We start from the raw sequence: 6108 nt of genomic DNA, 5'->3' as shown, positions 1-6108 counted from the left end.
TCATCTATATATGTCTGTATTATCTATCTATCTACCTATCTATCATCTATCTATCATCTATGTATGTCTGTATTTATCTATCAACTTTCATCTATAAGTATATGTTTCTATCTATCTATCTATCTATCTATCTATCTATCTATCTATCTATTATCACCTATTATTTAATCTTTTATTTTGAACCACCTGTCTACCTATCTTATTCAAATTTAATTTCTGTTGCTGTTATAAAACACTTTGACCAAAACCTGCTTGAGACGGAAAGGGTTTATTTAGCTTACACCTCTATATTATAACTCATCTTTGAGGGCAGTCAGGGAAGAAACTCAAGAAGACTCTTGGAGACAAGAACCATGGAGGAACTCTGCTTGCTGACTCTTCTGACTTAATCAGCTATATTTTTCTTTTATTTTTAAACTTTATTCAACAGAGCAACTTTCAGAAAGTATAGATGAGTAAGTCTACATGAAGACGCAGTTTATTAAGTCCTGTTACTCTCTCTGTTCCCTGACCTTATCTGATAATAGACTTCTTTTTTCAAAAAATTAATTTTATTGAGCTATACATTTTTTTTCCTGTAGCTAGTTTTCTTAAACAGCTGAGGCTCATTGGCCAAGGCATGGTGCTACCTACGGTGGGCCAGGCTCTCTCACACAAACTACCAATCAAAAGACTCCTTTCACAGACACTAATGCAGGCTAATCAGAATTGGGCAATTCCTCAATTGTTTCTTTTTCCCTGGCGACTCTAGGTTATGTCAAATTGACAGTAAATCCTAACGAGCATATATGTTTTATACCCATTGGCTTTCTGTTGCTATGACAGAACACCATAATCAAAGCAACTTGGAGGAGGAATGGGTTTATTTAATCCTGCAGCTCCTAGTTTACAACCCATCATGAAAGGAAGCCAGAGCAGGAGCGTAAAGTAAGCAGGGCAGGACAAGAACCAGGAACTGAAGCAGACTGTGGAGGAACATTGCTTACTGGCTTGCTCCTCAGACTTTTTCAGGTTTTTTTTTTTTCAGTCCAGGGTTACTTTCTAAGGGTGGTACTACCCACAATGGGCTAGGCCCTCCCACATCAATCATTAATCAAGAAAAGGTACTACCCCCAGATTTGCCTGCAAGTCAGTCTAATAAGCATCTTCTCAGTTGAACTTTCAGATGATTTCAGCTTGTGTCAAAGCTGATGAAGAACTAACCAGCACAACTGAGTCCTTGTCAACTTACAATCACTCCTAAACCAGTAACCGTTCCTTTCCTGTGTATTCCTCAGATCTCTTGTTACTCTCACAATATAAAGCATAATATAATGCTAAAAGTCCCAGAGTCTTTACAAATTTAAGCATTTTAAAAGACAGAGTGGTGTGGGAGGTCTTTCTGTCTATGTGTTACTTTTATTGGTTAATGAATAAGGAAACTGGCTTGGCCGATAGCAAGGTAGAAGGAAGACGGAGTTGGAGAGAAGCCTTGTAGCCCCACCAGAGACAGATGCCGGTAGGAACTTTACCCAGTAAGCCACGGCCATGTGGCGATACACAGATTACTAGAAATGGGCTAAACTAAGATGTAAGAGTTAGCAAATAAGAAGCTAGAGCTAATGGGCCAAGCAGTGATTTAAATAATATAGTTTCTGTGTGATTATTTCCCGGCTAAGTGGCTGGGAACTAACTAGCAGCCTCCCTCCAACAACCGAGTTCTCTGGAAAACATCTTTACAAATCTAAAGTCTCACAACTATGGGTTACTAGAAAATTAAAAAGCAAGCAAACAAATAAGTTAAATATTTCTTATTCTAAGAGGGAAGAACCAGGGCATAGTTACATCAAAACCAAAGCAAAACCAAGACCCAACAGTTTAACTAGTTCAAGGTCCCATATCTGGATCTCACTGGGTAGTAAAGGTGTAGGCAGCTCCGCTTCTCTGGTGCTCCACAACACACCCTGACTTGAAGGCTCAGCCTTGCTCACCCCACATCTGCTGATGTTCTTCGTGGACATCATATGGTCTTGGCATCTACAACATGCTGAGTTTCCATGGCAGCCGAGGCTGCACTCTCACCAATGGCTCCTGTTGGCTTCTCTTCAGTGCCTTCAACTCTGCCACCCAGTGCCAAGCCTCGGCTTTTCTCCATGACTTCTTCAGTGCCGCAGCTCTCATGCTGCCAAAGCCAGTGACGAACACGTGGGGACTCTCGCACGCTACCCGAATTGACTACCAGCATTTGGTATAGCCTTGACCCCTGTGCATCACAGCTTCTGGGGGATGACCCTGAGCAGATACTCCCTTGAAGATTTCACCTCAACCAGACTGGTTTTTTCCTCAATTACAGCTGGTTTCTCAGCCCCTGCTAATCACATCTATTGTCCTAGTACAGCAAAGGTTTCTCTTTAGGTATGATCTCTGGTTAATCACAGGTTCTTCAGTACCAGCTGACAAGAAAACACAGATTCCCAACTCAAGATATCATAGGAACAGCCCTGAGCGAGTCTTTCCTTGCCTCTGAAATTTCCTAAGCTGGGCCTCTATTGTTTTGCATCTCTTTCAACACTCTTAATCTTTCGAGCTCCTACAGAACAACCCAGTAAGTCGGTTGAACTGAACACTCAATAGCTTTTCAAGCCTACAGCTTAAAAAAAAAATCACTTCCAGTCTTCAAAGAACCAATATGGTTGAATGGTTTGGCCTGCTACTGCAGTACTCCAGTCTCTGGTACCAATTTCTGCACTAGTTTGCTTTTTTGTTGCTATGATAAAGCAACTCTAGAGAGGGAAGGGTTTATTCCAGTTTACGGTTTATCATGAAGAAACTTAGGGCAAGAACTGCAAGAACCTGGAGGTGGGAACTGAAGCAGAGACCATGGAAGAACTATATTGCCTATGGGCACATGCATTTTCAGGGCTGCAAAGGGCATGGGGCAGCTGTTTCCGTTTGCCTGACTGTGTTGTGTGACGTTTTGATTACGTTCTGACAAATAAAACTTGCTTGGAGTCCGAGGGCAGAGCTAGCCACTAGCTGATTAAAATTAAGCCTAGATGTTTGGAGGACCATAGACAGAGAGGAGACAGGAAGTAGTGAGGCGGGGCTGAGAGAGGATCTCGGCCCTTTTGGATGGAGAAATGGAAGAGGTAGGAGGTGATTGGTCACTGCTCCCCACTTCTCTGATCTTTCAGGTTCTTACCCTGATATCTGACTCCCAATTTTTTATTGATAAAGATTTATTAGATTGATGTCTCAGGAGTGGAATACAGCTCTAGCCTACGGTGTGTGTTAGCATCATATAGAGTGAGTTGAAGTTTAGAAGAGTTGTGCCTAAGGAAGTTCGTTACTGCAGCTGCATAGCTGAAGTGGTAAGGGAACATTCTTTAGAAGATAAAGAATAGAATATATGGCTTCTAAGTTTGAAATAATCAAGAAAACCATGGCTCACAAATTGTTAAGACACATGTCTCATTGAGGTGCGTTGTTGATATTGTCATGATATTGTCATGAAGGTATGTTTTCCTTCAAATGCTAATGGTTGCATCAGAGGGAGAATTCTTGCTAGTTCCAGGAGCTGCATGAAAGCAGTGGCTGGAATAGAGTCTGGAAGAATGTCGAGATGGCAGGCCAAGAGACTGGGAGCTGTGCTTTCATTCTGATTTACATTTTTTTTTTTTTACTAACTGATGTTCAGTGACCTTGGCTTAGTCAATATCTTTGCATTCTCATATATAAATGGATGCTTTTTTTCCCCTAGGTAATCTAACGGATTTGTTTCCAGTCTTTGACTTTGGAGTATTCTATTGTAACATAGCATTGCCAAAAATAAAAATTGTAAAATTATAAAATAACCTATATTGTATACATCGTGAATTTAAATTATTATGAGCAGCTACATAAACAAGGTTAAAGACACCAGAATAAGCCTGGCATAAACATTCAGGCACTCCTCTTTAAACAGAAGTCAGGGAGTGTCTTATTATATTTTTCCCAACCTGCTGCAGGTACAAAGACATCAGAAGCCTTCGTGAGGGAAGAAAATCTTTCAAAGCGGTCTCAGTTGTTGAGTTGGAAGCCATGGTTTCTGGTGTCATTTTGACACATCAAAGAATGAATCCAGCTCTAGAACTTCCTATGAAAGTTGATCTCTTTGCTTAATTATTAAACCAACACTACAGTGTTCCTTCAGAGGAAAATTAAAGAAGAGCCACGGAAGAATCCTTTTATATTTTCAGTAACTTTTCTTACTAGAATAGGGCTATTGTAAAAGCTGGTGTTGCAGATCCTGTGTGTGTGTGTGAGCCTGTATGCGTGCGTTTGTGTGTGCGTGTGTATGTGTGTGTTACACGACCTGTTCACCCAGCAGCTCCCCTAAAATAAGATCTACATGGAAATGTCTATTGGTTTTTCACATCTTCAGGCACATCAAGAAAGCTGTACTGGATGGAAGCTGCCTAGTTAATGAGTGATCAACATCTAAGGGGAGCATGACTCAGCTAATAAGGATTTTTAGACCTCGAGTCAGATGGAAGTAAAGCAAAGAGAATGTAAACATGATAGCTCTTTACGGAAGTGCGGACTATTAGATGTTCTAAAGCATTGCTGGTGTACAGTTCAGTGGGATAACTGTACCCCACTCTTCAGGTCACCCTAGAGGAAAGAGATCCTTCCATTAATTTCCAGGCACAAGAGGATGAGGATCATGGCCGGCTTCCTATCTCTTCGCACTAACCTGTGCTGACCGTCTCCTGGGCATATTTAGAAAGGACAGGCAGGTTTAGCACTGCCTCACCTGGGTCTTTCCCTGCCTTTGATTGGTTCGCTGTGAGGTGCAAGGTTGAACTGTGGCCGTAAGGATCTGCATCTTGTGCTCTGATGCTCTTGTGTGTAAGGACTGTGGTTGCTCATGGATTCCAGTGATGCCAAGATGAGTGTGATCATCCAGGGAATGGCTGCCCTGTATTCCCTGTATTCCTCAAAAAAGACTCAATGAATCTTTTATTATGTTTTGAAAGTCATTTAATCTAAATCTGTAGAAAATGAGCATGATTACTGGGGCTTCAGGAGGACAGGTAAGTAGTCTCTCCTTTTTCTGTGTCAGACAGATTATCTAAAAGCACAGTTTACTTGGTGTATAAAGGGGAACGGAAGGTGCTGCTGTGGACACGCAGCCCCGAGGGCTGACTGTTGCTTCACTCCACTGGACGGGCATATTTTCTGTGCTGCAGGAGGTGATTTTAAGAGGAACACGGATAAACAGTTAAAGTGCCCATTCGTTCACCTGTCCCATTTATCCAGCAAATGTTCATAAAATGCCTGCTGAGCCTCGGGCCCTGTGCCAGATGCTGCTATAGGACATTATGCCTTTTGTTTTAGAAATGGAAGGATCTCAAAGAATAAAACCCTTAATATTGTATTCTCCCAATACAATGACTGAAGCTCCCTCTCTCCTGGAACTGGTTATAAATCTTTCACTGGACAAATGGTGTCACCTCTGTTGGACGTAGGCACTCAGTGTCCTTTCTAACTGTCCTTTTCATGTTTGCCCTATTGTGACCCTGGGCCTTTCTGTCACCTTCTTCCCAGATGGTCATGTTAGCTGACCTTGGTAGCTGCTGACCACAAACAAATGGAAGGGCTTGCATCTGAAGGAAAGCCACAGGAGGGATGGGTATCTGGCTCTGGTTGCTGATCTCTCGCATCCTTCCTGCAGCACAGGGTGTGACAACACATGGCTTGTAAATTCTAACTCTGAGAGGATAGTGGCGAGTAAGCAGACAAGGTTCTTAAAGTAGTGGGGCTTATATCCTTATGTTCTCAAGAAGGTTAAGAAGCAATACTTTTAAGTATCAATTTGTTTCAAAATTAATATAAAGATAAAGCTGGCTATCTATCTATCATCTATCTATGTATCTATTATCTATCTATCTATCTATCTATCTATCTATCTATCTATCTATCTATCTATCTTCTATGTATGTATATATGTATGTATGTATGTATGTATGTATCTATCTATCTATCATGTATGTATGTATGTATGTATGTATCTATCTATCTATCTATCTATCTATCTATCTATCTATCATCATCATCTTCTATGTATGTATGTATGTATGTATGTAT

General features: G+C 41.1%; 1 protein-coding gene across 1 annotated transcript in view; it reads right to left on the bottom strand.

The window, feature by feature from the left end:
• Gabrb1 (gamma-aminobutyric acid type A receptor beta1 subunit) overlaps positions 1-6108 on the bottom strand; it is a 391388-nt gene that overhangs the window by 13172 nt on the left and 372108 nt on the right. The gene's annotated exons all lie outside the window — the stretch shown is intronic.

This window comes from Microtus ochrogaster, linkage group LG1 (assembly GCF_000317375.1).
Source record: "Microtus ochrogaster isolate Prairie Vole_2 linkage group LG1, MicOch1.0, whole genome shotgun sequence".
NCBI classification, from domain to species: domain Eukaryota; kingdom Metazoa; phylum Chordata; class Mammalia; order Rodentia; family Cricetidae; genus Microtus; species Microtus ochrogaster.
The sequence above is the reverse complement of the archived record's forward strand: the minus strand, read 5'-3'. Positions and strand labels throughout refer to the sequence as shown.